The 13,040-nt window shown below is 47.7% G+C and overlaps 1 protein-coding gene across 3 annotated transcripts in view; it reads left to right on the top strand.

The window, feature by feature from the left end:
* Positions 1-1,427: 1,427 nt before the first annotated feature.
* LOC137653561 (ribitol-5-phosphate transferase FKTN-like) overlaps positions 1,428-13,040 on the top strand; it is a 151,331-nt gene continuing 139,718 nt past the window's right edge. For 2 of the 3 annotated variants that reach the window (XM_068387066.1, XM_068387064.1), the window contains exon 1: positions 1,428-1,535. The gene's annotated coding sequence lies outside the window, so the exon portion shown is untranslated. The remainder of the gene's footprint in view (positions 1,536-13,040) is intronic. The other variant, XM_068387065.1, reaches the window with a different exon arrangement.

Raw genomic sequence — 13,040 nt, 5'->3', positions numbered from 1 at the left:
GTGTGTGTGTGTGTGTGTGTAGGCTATATGTGTTTCTTATAATAAACCTATAAAAGAAACAAAGGATGAAAAAAAACCGATATATATTTCTGCACAGTATATAGCAAATTGAGAAAAGACATTTCGTGTACAAACTATAATTAGAGAAAAAAAATAGCCCAGTGAGGAAAGGAAACGAGGAAATAAATAAACTACAAGAGAAGTAAGGAACAATGGAAATAAAAAAAAATTTAAGAACAGTGTTACAACATTAAATTAGATATTTCACGAATAAACCATGAACAGGAGAAAATAGACCAGGGAGGAAAATAAACTAGAATATAAATAAGTTACAAGAGAAGTAAGGAACAATTGAAATAAAAAATTTTAAGAACAGTAGGCTACAACATTAAATTAGATATTTCATGTATAAACTATGACAATGAAAAATAGCCCAGTGAGGAAAGAAAACAGGGAAATAAATAAACTACAAGAGAAGTAAAGAACAATGGAAATAAAATATTTTGAGAACAGTATAACATTAAATTCGACATTTCATGTATAAACTATGAACAGAAAAATAACCCAGTGAGACAAGGAAAGGAAACAAGATAGAATAGTGTGCCCAGGTTTAATCAAAAGCAAGAGAACTCTAATCCAAGACCGTGGAAGACCACGGTACGAAGGCTATGATACTACCCAAAATTAGAGAGCAATTGTTTGATTTTCGAATGTCCTACATAAGCTGCTTACCATAGTTAAAGAATCTCTTCTACCCTCACCAAGAGGAAAGTAGTAAATGAACAATTATATTGTAGTAGAGTGCCTATATATAAAATAAGATATAGGTAGGGTCTACTCTACATTGCAGTAGTGAACCCCTTGAGCAAAGATACAATCCTTCTAGTTTAGTTCATTAAAATATTTACCTGCATCCCCATACCTTCTGTGAGTGGAAGTTTGGAAATTTCCACTTAATTTGTACAGTTCAGAGACCAGCTGTGGATGTGGCATGTATATTTAAAAGAACCAGACAATAAGATAAACGAACGAGGGTCCACAGGTTCATCCTCTTGGAGTCTTGATGTTACTTGAATTATGCCTGCGTTGAACGCACCCAACATAAACTTGATGATACGTTGAAGCTCAAAATATTCTCATCGAAATCCACATAAAGCATAGAATAATATATTTTTAAAAAGAATTATGATAAACATACCACAGAAATAAAATAAACCAATTTCTGCATCACATTTTAAGAAAATTTAATGAAATATTTGCTTCTTGAAATATTCTAGGATAGACACTTTTGGTATGTTGTTATTTATTTACCGATTTTTTTTATCTTTGCTTTAAAGTAGATAATTACCTTTTCTATAGAAAGACAGATAATTGATCTATTTAATAAGTATTCAATAAATTTTATCTTTTCTTGAAAATGTTTACAACTTTAGTCTATACCAGCAGACGATCCCACATCTCCATGTCAAATTAGACCTTCGCGTGTCTATTTAATTAATGTAAAGATTGTATGTTTGTTAATGTCATCTTTATCTGTAAGTTGATTTCACTGTATCTCGAATTACCTCACCCAATCCCATTAATTTTGATCTTGTTAACTCATTTAATTAAGAATTCCTTAACTTAAATAAATCATTGCTTGGAATCTTAGCCTATACCATCCAATGTAACCAGTTATCACGTAGGTTAGGACAGTAAATATATGATTATTTATGTATTTTATTCAAATTCTAAGCTCCCCAAAAGACACTATGTTTGAGCGATTAGGGATAAATTTTACTTATAGATTATATTTCCAATAAATTTGGCCTTAATGCATGTCGAAAACGAATGATTTTATCAATATAACCCCTCCTCAAGGAGCAAATGTAATGGGGGACCACATGAGGGATTCAGATTCTTTGGAAAGTTTGGATAGGGAATTACCAAAAAAAAAAAAAAAAAAGAAAGAAAGACAATTTTGCACCAATAACGATGATGGGAAATACATAAAACATGGCAAAGATATATGGTTCGGGGTGTATGAATGATAGCGGCCACCTGTATGTATTATGTCTTACTTAGAATACGGCAGTGTAAGGGGGGTTGCAGGGGCCGTTTGACCCCCCGATAGGTAAGTAGGTAAGGACACGCCTTGCAGGTTAGGTTAGGGGGGAAAGTTAAGGTTAGTTGATAACCATTTTTAATGAACGCGGGAGGAATTGGCCTCTGACATACAAAGGCTCCCATGATTATTTATAAGTTATATCGCTTCTATCAGTTCACCATGGGCGTGCCTGAAAAGCGTAAAGGACCATGAAGGGATATAAAATTAGGATGTGACTAGTCATTGGTACTACTGTACATCTGCGATAAACATAGGCGATTTCCAGCGTGGGTGATAATTTGTGTTTGCAATACCAAACATTATAGGGCCTCGATTTCCACCACAGTTCCAATGGTTTTAGCTCCACCGTGGCTCACTATCCTCCCAAAATTAAAATTGCATCACTACTGCTATGTTCTGCCAAGTGGTACATGTTGACCTATACCTGCAAGTCCCATGGATCATTATTTCATGTGTGAAAATAGCTGGAAACCTTTTTATTAAGAAAACTACATACTGTATATTGACCTCCCTTATGCTCCTTTACGCTTCCAGTGCCCCTTTATTTACCCCCATTACCTTCTTTTGCGCTCTCTATGCCCCTTTATGGCCCTTTACGTTATTCAGTAACGTTGTTTAGGTCTTTCGAGTCTGAGGTGGATCCGTCGTCTTTGGTTGAGATAGTCGTTTCCAAGGCTTCGTCCATTGCCCTGCCTGCGGACTCCACTCTTGCCTCTTCCATTGCTCCGTCAGCCTCTGCTGAGGACTAGGTTTCCCTTACTGAGGCTTCGGGGAAGGGGCAAAGTTTAAGCCATTTCTCTCCTGTGAGTGATCACCTATCTTGTTAGCGAAGGAGACCACTCACAGAGTCTCCTCTTTGTAGGCCTTTTGCTGATCTGCCTGCTGCCCTGCCTAACCCTGTGCCGTCCTCGTTGAACTAGCCCACCTCTTCGCCTCAGTCATGCTTCTTCATCTTTGGTGAAATTTCCACTGTTTGGTTCATCGGCTTCCACTTAGGAGGATCCTCCTGGTGTGTCTGATTCTTAACCTTCGACTGTGCCCCTGAACTCTCCTGCTCGTCAACGAATCCCGATTCGTGCCGATCTCCGGCTCTCAGTTCTGTTACTTGTTGATCTCCTAGATGCCGTTCCCTTTTTGGCTGTTTGTTGGCTCACGGCTTACCTGCTAACTGATCGCTGTCTAATCATTTACCTATTCGCATATCACCTGATCGCCGTTTCGCCTGCTTGCTGATAGCCTACTCGTTGTTCGCCTGGTCACCATTCACTTGCTCGCCGATCGCCTGCTCACCTGCTCGCCAATCACCTGCTCACAATTCACCTGATCGCTGATCTCCTGCTCGCAGTTCACCTGCTCGTCGGTCGCCTGCTCACCCTTCACCAGCTCTCCGACTACCTGCTCACCTGCTGTCCGATTGCTTACTTGCCTATCGCCTGCTCAGCAATTGCCTCCTTGCCAATCGCCTGCTCACCGATCACCTGTTTGCCAATTGACAACTCTTCAGTCTCCTATTCGTCGGGTCCTGGTAGCATACATTCCTGTTCGTGAGCCTTTTCCAGTTCCCCCAACAACCTTCGTTTTTCCGTCCCCAATACCTCTAGCGAGGGGAGATTGGGTAATGTCTAAGGTACTCTCACAGATTCCTAGGACTCGTAGAACTTATACCTTGACAGTCACATTGCTAGTATCACGAACACAGCGTGCATATGTTGCTAATAGTGAGAAGCACTATAATTTTAGTGAGGTGTTAGGATTCCCTCCAACTACGATCCTTATCGTGAGGAGAGAATCCCGGGTTAATGCCAAGAACCAATTGTCACGGATTTCCACCCTCCTAAGAGGTAAGCCAGCCCTCTAAGTAGTTAGGGTTTGTAAAAGCAGATAAATTATTGAATGAATATCTAGAAAAAAATATGACACATTTCAAAGTAATTTGTATTTGTTTCGTAACTGGAATACAAACCACGCTATTTATTAGGGGTTATACTTTCGGTGGAGCTGAAATGACGAGCCATTAAAATTTAACGAGGGTTAACTACCCACACCGCTAGTTAGCAGGGGTAGGGGGGGTAGCTTGCTACCACTCCCGTTCACACACCTGTGATTTAGTCACTTTACTTTTGGCTCGAATCGAGAGCGGTTGTTTCCTCTCTCCCTCTTCGTCTATTCTGGACTGCCATTAATTTTTGTCTTTTAACTTACTTTTTCTTATACTTGTATATATATGAAAACATTCTTAATGTTTATGTATATATATATATATGTATAGAAGAGTGGTAAGTTTCCTTTTCAGTGTTTGTGCTGTGTGTGATACATATATGACGACACTTGCATACATTAGCAAGGCCAGCACAGTTCCACTTCTTGGGAAATGACCTCTCCCTCTTGGGTCCAATGGTCTTCCCCTCGGCATATAACCGTTAACTCGGCCGCCGCAAGGGAATCGTTATTGCCTGGACCTTCTTCATTCAACTATTGTCTTCGCCTTTTCCATTTTCCTACGGGAAACATGGATTTCTGAGCGAAGGGAATATGGCCTCTCAAAGATTGACTATGGTCTTTCTCTTCTCGAGGTCGTTCGCCTTTACAACAACCCGTACGCGGGTTAGGTTGCTCTTCCGATTGTTTGTCTCAATTATTTTTAGTGAAAATATAATTGTATTTTAACTTTTCAGCTTTTCTCCGTGGGGAACACTTCCCTTTGGAGGGTCAGTGGTTCTCCCTATTAGTGAATATTCTTAGCTGATTTAAATAATTGTAATTCTGTTTTTATTACAGTTACTCCGCTCCCCCCTTCTCCCGTGAATGTCGACTGGGGAAGGAAGGGCGCAATACTTAATTTTATGTTATTCCCTCGGGGTTCCTCTTCGCAGTTCCTCCCTAAGGAATTTGTTAAATAATTAATTTTTTGTCGGCGCAATACTTATTTTATGTTGTTCCCTCGGGGTTCCTCTTCGGAGTTCCTCCCTAGGGAATTTCTGTTAAATAATTAATTTTATTTGTTCCCAGTTAACTATGCAGTTTTTCTTTGTTTGACTAAGAGTGCCGACGAAGCAGAGCTTGTTCTGTTCATGCGTGGGGAATCTGCTGTCACTGCCGTCCCTCAGAGGACGTCGTCATGGGCGTCATCCCTTCTCTTAGAAGTACTCCCGTGACAACATGACCAGCACTTCAGATCATCTTAGAACGCTAAAGGAGGGTCGCCTCCAGGGGTTGGACAACTTCCCTTCCAAGGGAAGTTTCCTCTCCAGGTGTGAAGTTGTTTCTCCCTTCAGAGGGAGAACTTCCCACATCTTAATAAATTCATCGTCTCCGACTGCTTTTGCTGCCTTCGCCCAGACTTCTCTCCCCCCTTGCTGAGTGTCTCTTCCTTCAGGGGCAGAGCACGGTCTGGCCACGTCTCTTCTACGAAGTGCTTACCTCTCTCGTTCGCAAGAGAGGCCACTCACAGAGACTCCTCTTCGGAGGAACGCTACTGTTAAAGGTCAGCTTGCTGATCCACCGGCCTTCAATGGGCGTCTTCTAGTCTCTTTTACGAAGTGTTCACCTCTCTCGTTCGCGAGAGAGGCCACTTTTAGAGACTCCACTTTGGAGGATCGTTACCAGCCCTCATGGTCGTCATCATGGGTGTCTTCAAGTCTCTTCTACGAAGTATTCACCTCTCTCGTTCGCGAGAGAGGCCACTCATAGAGACACCTTTTCGGAGGATCAAGCAGACCTACCAGCGCAGCAGACCTACCGATCTACCAGTGCAACCTTGCACTGCAACGTAATCCTTTTGACTTCGGTCCTGGACTCTAACGCGGACCTTTTTACGGTCCCCATCGGTGGATGCTCGCCCTTCCAAAGGGCACAACCCAGTTCCTGATCGTCCTGCCAGCTGACCTACTGATCTACCAGCGCAACCTTGCGCTGCAACGTAGTCCTTTGGACTTTGGTCCTGGACTCTAACGCGGACCTTTTTACGGTCCCCATCGGTGGATGCTCGCCCTTGCAAAGGGCACATCCCAGTTCCTGATCGTCCTGCCAGCTGACCTACCGATCTACCAGCGCAACCTTGCGCTGTAACGTAGTCCTTTGGACTTTGGTCCTGGACTCTAACGCGGACCTTTTTACGGTCCCCATCGGTGGATGCTCGCCCTTCCAAAGGGCACATCCCAGTTCCTGATCGTCCTGCCAGCCTACCTGCCAACCTATTAGCGCTACCTTCGCACACGCGCGCGCCAAGTGTCTCCCGTGAGCGCGCTCCAACTGTCTCCCGTGCGCGCGCTCCAACTGTCTCCCGTGCGCGCGCTCCAACTGTCTCCCGTGTGCGCGCTCCAACTATCTCTTGTGCGCGCGCTCCAACTGTCTCCCGTGCGCGCGCTCCAACTGTCTCTTGTGCGCGCGCTCCAACTGTCTCCCGTGCACGCGCTCCAACTGTCTCCCGTGCGCGCGCTCCAAAAGTCTTTTGTGCGCGCGCGCTCCAAAAGTCTTTTGTGCGCGCGCTATAAAAGTTTTCTGTGCGCGCACGCTCTCCGACAGTCTTCCCTGCGTGCGCGCCTTCCGACAGTCTTTCGCGCGCTGCGCGAGCACCGATGGTCTCTCGCGCGCGCGCCAATATTCATGCGCGCGCTCCAACAGTCTTCCGCGCGAGCGCGTTTGCTGACGATCTTCTGCGTGCGGACCGATGATTTTCCGCGCGCATGACAATAGTCTTGCGCACGCACGCGACAATAGTCTTGCGTACGCACGCGACAATAGTCTTGCGCACGCAGGCGACAATAGTCTTGCGCACGCACGCGACAATAGTCTTGCGCACGCGCAGGACAATAGTCTTGCGCACGCGCGTGACAGTAGTCTTGCGCACGCGCGCGACACTAGTCTTGCGCACGAGCGCGACAATAGTTTTGCGCACGCGCGCATCAATAGGCCGACGATCTTCCGCGCGCGGGCGCCGATGGTCTCCCGTGCACGCGCCAACAGTCTTCCGCGCATGCGCCAACAGTCTTCCTCGCACACGCCGACTTTCTTTCGCGTGCAGGCGCCGATGTTTTCTCGCGCGTCCGAGTGGCGATGCTCTTGCACACGCCAACAGTCTACAGCGCATGTGCGCCGACAGTCCTCCGCGCGCCAATGGCCTTCCGTGTGCGCCCCGACTCTAATCCACGCGCGGGCACTAAAGGTCTCCCTCTCGAGCGCCCGTTGGCCTTTCGTGCGAGCACCTGTTGGCCTTCCGCGTGAGCACCCGCTGGCCTTCCACCAAAGTTCTTTCGCACGAGCACTCTTTTTTTCCGGGCGGGTGCTGATGGTCTCGTGCGCGCGCGCCATTATTCTTGCGCGCGCGCCAACAGTCTTGCATGTGCCCGCGCTCCAACAGCCTTCCGTGCGCGGGAGACCATCGGTAATAGTCTTGCGCACGCGCGCGACAATGGTCTTGTGCACGCGCGCAACAATAGTCTTGCGCACGCGTGCGGCAATAGGCCGACAATCTTCTGTGCGCGGCAATAGGCCGACGGTCTTCCGCGCGCGGCAATAGGCCGACGGTCTTCCGCGCGCGGCAATAGGCCGACGGTCTTCCGCGCGCGCCAATAGGCCGACGGTCTTCCGCGCGCGGCAATAGGCCGACGGTCTTCCGCGCGCGGCAATAGGCCGACGGTCTTCCGCGCGCGGCAATAGGCCGACGGTCTTCCGCGCGCGGCAATAGGCCGACGGTCTTCCGCGCGCGGCAATAGGCCGACGGTCTTCCGCGCGCGGCAATAGGCCGACGGTCTTCCGCGCGCGGCAATAGGCCGACGGTCTTCCGCGCGCGGCAATAGGCCGACGGTCTTCCGCGCGCGGCAATAGGCCGACGATCTACCGCGCGCGGCAATAGGCCGACAATCTTCCGCGCGCGGGCGCTGACGGTCTCCCGCGCGCCCACCAACAGTCTACCGCGCACGTGCGCCGATAATCCTCTGCGTGCCGATGTCCTTCTGTGTGCGTGGCGACAGCCTTCCGCGCGTGCGTGCTCCGACGGTATTCCATGCGTGCGTGCACCGATGGTATTCCACGCGCGGGCACCAAAGGTCTCCCGCGCAAACACCCGTTGACCTTCCGCGCGAGCACCCGTTGGCCTAATGTGCGCACGCGTGCCAATGCTTATGCGCTCCACTGATCTTGCGCGCACGCGTGCTAATGCTTTTGCGTTCCACTGATCTTGCGCGCACGCAGCCTTCCGTGCGCCGACGGTCGTCTGCGCGCGGGTGCTGATGGTCTCTGCGCCAATGGTCTTCCGCACACGCGTGCCATTAGTCTCCACGTAGTACTCGCTCCAATGCACCCGCCCTTGCGCAACCAGTCACACACTTCGGCTCATTCTAGGGAGAATGCACAAAACTACACAGTGCCTTACTGCGCGCCAGCACACTTCTGCATTTTCCTGCGCCCTCCTGCGCAGTTACGGTCTCAGATCCAATACGCCATCTCTGGCCAAAGAGTCAGGGCTCGCAGATCCAATGCACCAGCTCTTGTCTAAGAGCCAGCACTTGCCTGCTCTCCAGGCAGAAATTGAGCACCAGCATCATCCTGTGTGCCATTGCTCCGGTACTCTCCTACACACTCACGCAATAGGCAGTAAAAAGGAATAAAACTTTTTGGACAGGTCATCATAGCCCCATTCCTCCCCGCAGACACATGAACATTGCCACTGGGAAAGAGAAATAAGGCTTCACAGAAGGATTCAAGATCCCGAAGATTCCATCCTACAAGGGGAATCGAAACGGGGAGTCCCTGGTCCCTGTCTCTTCTGAAGTTTCTGTTTTCCTTGACAGACCACCGTCAGCAAACGGGAAAGCATCAACAGTCTGATCTCTAGATCACTGTTTGCTGATGGCTAGTTCACAGTTTACTGATCGCTAGGTCGCCGATCACCAGATCGCCAATTGCTAGCTCAATGCTGATCTTTGACCTCTAGTCCCTCTAATGACTAATGATCTCCAATTGCTAGTGTTTCCAATCACCGATTGCTAGTCAATAACCAGTCATCAGCTTGCTGATCACTAGATCACCAATGGGCAGCTCATCTTTCTTCGATCATTGAACTCAGCTCGCTGATCTCTGACCAGCCCATCCTTCAGCTTGCTCATCTCTGACCAACCAAGGGGGACCATAATCAGCTTGCTGATCTCTAACTCACCATCGGCTCACAGACCACCGATTCATCGGTTATCGTCAATTTGCCAGCAGTTCGTGACTCGAACTTACTAGTCAACTACTTCCTGTAGTTTCCTAGATCAGAAGGTATACAACATACTTCTTGCTACTGGCCATTTGCCATCACACTAAAGTGATCGGCAAACGTTCGACAACCCTCATCAACGGCTTGTTGACAGGGAACTACTTGCGAGCACTCTCCAACTGCACAGTAACCATGATACCCAACGGTTAACCATTGATTAACATTCGCCAGATTAATTCTATTCTAAGGAATAGCATCAATCCCATCAGGGCGCATGGTAAGGCTAAGCGTTGCCTTCCTTCTGTTAGTTAAAGGAATTCTCTCTCAGAGAAGAATTCTTACACTGGGTATCGCGACTGATCCTTTACAACATGAGTCAAGACTCCAGCGTCGACAATCTTCCATGCAAAAGGATCTGCAAGGAGCTGTCCCTTTGGGTCGATGTCCACACCATGTTGGAGTTCGAACAAGGGCTAAGACCTCAGGTCTTCATTTGCACACTGGACCTAAAGGACACTTACTCCCAGATCCAAACCATCCAGCTAGGAAGGTTGGAAGATTCAGTCTAGACAAACAAGAAACACCAGTTCAAGGCACTGTGCTTCAGTCTTTCCACTACACTCATCCTAGTCTCACAGGATCGGCTTTTGTCTCCTCTGTGTCGGGACGACTGACTGACCTTAGCAGACTCAGTGGCATCCGTGCATTAACACCGGAACTTCTGAAGTCTTTTTACCAAGATCCAGTGATCAGGGTAAACCCACGGAAGTCTTCCCTACTTCCCTCCCAGAAGACTGGTGTATCTGGGAATGATTTTAGACACCAATCTCCACAAAACCTTTTCGAAACGAGAACGACTCCCATTCCAAGAGACTTGAGTCAGAAAAAGAAGAGAGGGACCATAGTGCCGCACCACACGACCTCAGCCCTCTGGACAGAGCCTGGAAGTACCTTCAATTAAAACTCTTAAGGGATGAAGGCCAACTTTCCGGTCCTTCAGCAGCCTCATCGGTTCCTTACTGACCACTCAATGATGTGACGGACGACACACCACACACCACACCACACACCACATAGAGACTCACATCGACAAGCAAGAAGGAACTTGCTCGTAGCCTCTTCCCATATAACAGTATAAACACTAAGATGGGCCAAAGTCCGTTTGGTACCACTATCAGCCCTCTTCATTCCAGACTGGAAGAACGTGTTCGCCGACAATCTGTGCACAGCATCTCAGAAAAGGTATACTGAATGGACTTTGGATCACCATGTAGCCGACAAAGTTCCGACTTTACGGGGTCCTCCAACTAGGGGTCTGTTCACAACGCTCCTGAATCTCAGGCTGCCGTTGCTCACCAGCCCTAGACCCCAAAGCCCTCTGGCAACAACGGTGGGTATAACAATGACGTTTACGTCTCGTCCCTGTTTTATCTGGAGAAGGGCACTCAAGAAGGCTAGAACATCGGTCAACCTCTCAAGGACTCTCCTAGCTCCGCTATGGCATTATGCAGAACGGTTTCCAAACCTTTTGCTGCTCCTGATAGAGTCTCCAAGAGAACCCTCTCCACATCACAGACAACCCACTTCGACACCTACCACAAGCTATAGCTTTGCTATGATTGTACGCCTGGAGACTACCCAATACCTCTTTGCGAAAAGGTTGTCTAGATATCTGAGGAATTCCTCAGCATCAGTCTACCAGGTAGTATAACGTCTTGTGTGGTTGGTGTCATGTGAGAGTGTGTCTCTCCACTCGATACCTCGATTCCAGCAATAGCAGAATCCTCGAGTATATACAAGAGGAAAAAACAGGTAAAGATGATCACTCAACCATGATCCTTCACCTTCAAACTGAAAGAAAGGGACACCCTCTCATCGATAGACTTTTCCTAACTCATACGGATTTACAACTTGCCTTTCCCCAGTCGGAATTGAGACCTTCCTCTCGGAACATGGTTCAAATTCTCCGATCCCTAAAGGGACCTCTTTATGTTCCACTTCACCAGGCAACAAAGTTTCTCCTGATTTAAGAACACAAGGTTCCTTCGCACTCGGACAGCAACCATACGAGTCAAAGAACTTCATGGTCTCTCTATCGACATTGCCCATTATTGAGAAGGGTGAAAGACAATGTTCAGTTTCGTCCCTGAGTATGTCGCCAGACACAGTCTCCAGAGGTGACGGATCGTACACAAGTCTTAACTCGGTAACGGACGATCCAGATCATCTGTTACTGTACCCAGGGTAAGGTATGAGACTTTACCTAAAGAAAACGGCAACAGCCCGCCCGGGTCCCTTCTATTGTCATCAGCACTGGGAGAGACTAGAGGAGGATCACCGAAACTTCATCTCGACATGACGACTCACAGTGTTAGGGGCATAACTATGCCCCTGGTCCTTCTTAGCAGATTACTCTGTGACGCAGGTTTTACAAGAAAAGATGTGAATGCTCCAGGTAACTTTCACAACCTTTCTCCTGCAAGACGTGACCCACAGGAACTCGATACGATCTCTATCGGTCCGGTGGTGGCTGCACAACAACTGGTTGTATACCTCAAGCTCCTTATTGGACAAGTAGCAGAAGGTTGAGGGCACTGTTTCCGGTTTTATTCTTTTCTTCATCCTTCCCTCTCGTGGGGAAAGCAGCATCCTGGGTTCTCTGCATGAGCTGACCTCAAACCACTGCAGGTAAACCATGCTCCCTTGTGTACCTATAGTCCATTTCTTTTAGCGATGCATATTTGCACCGACTCGCGGCGGTGCCCTTTTAGCTCGGAAAAGTTTCCGGATCGCTGATTGGTTGGACAAGATAATTCTAACCAATCAGCGATCAGGAAACTTTTCCGAGCTAAAAGGGCATCGCCGCGAGTCGGTGCAAATATGCATCGCTAAAAGAAATGGACTATAGTACAGTATTAAGCTAATACTGTCGCGTCCCCATACCCTGGCGAGGTGGTATTGGTAAGTCTTGGTTGCATCAGGTTTTTCCTACTTAGACTCGGAATATCTTTACCTAGACAGTCACACTCCTGCACGTCTCAACACACAGCTTGCGTAGGCCGCGGACCTTGCGTAGCAAGGTTTAGCGAGGGGAGGGACTCCTTATTTTTGAGTACTTACATACTCAGATAAGGAGCCCCCGGGCAAAGCCAAAAGCCAGATTGGCAGGGACGTCCACCCTTCCTAATGGGTGAGTCACCCTTAATAAATAGTGTGGTTTGTATTCCAGTTACGGAACAAATGACAAATTCGTAGATAATTTGTATTTTTCCTAACTATACAAACCTTAGCTATTTGTACAAACTTGCCCGCCATCCCTATCCCCATTGAAGTCCTACCTCCAAGCAAAGTGACTAAATCACAGGTTTGTGAACGGGAGTGGTAGCAAGCTACCCCCCCTACCCCCGCTAACTAACGGTGTGGGTAGTTAATCCTCGCTAAATTTTAATGGCTCGTCATTTCAGCTCCGCCGAACAATAACCCCGAATAAATAGCTAAGGTTTGTATAGTTAGGAAAAATACAAATTATCTGCGAATTTGTCATTTGTTCCAACACAGAGTACTTACCTCAAACTACTTTCTTAGGAGTATCTGGGATCACCTCCCAACCGACCAGAATTTTGTGTAGTTTACCCTACTCCCGTTTTCTATGCAGGGTAACCTCTGGCGGAGTGATACGCGCCATGAGACGACCCGGGGTCAGAGAGCCTGCTTGCTCAGGTCTCGATCTCCAGT

This window comes from Palaemon carinicauda, chromosome 14, assembly GCF_036898095.1.
Source record: "Palaemon carinicauda isolate YSFRI2023 chromosome 14, ASM3689809v2, whole genome shotgun sequence".
Taxonomy (NCBI): domain Eukaryota; kingdom Metazoa; phylum Arthropoda; class Malacostraca; order Decapoda; family Palaemonidae; genus Palaemon; species Palaemon carinicauda.
This window is presented reverse-complemented; position numbering and strand designations above follow the sequence as displayed.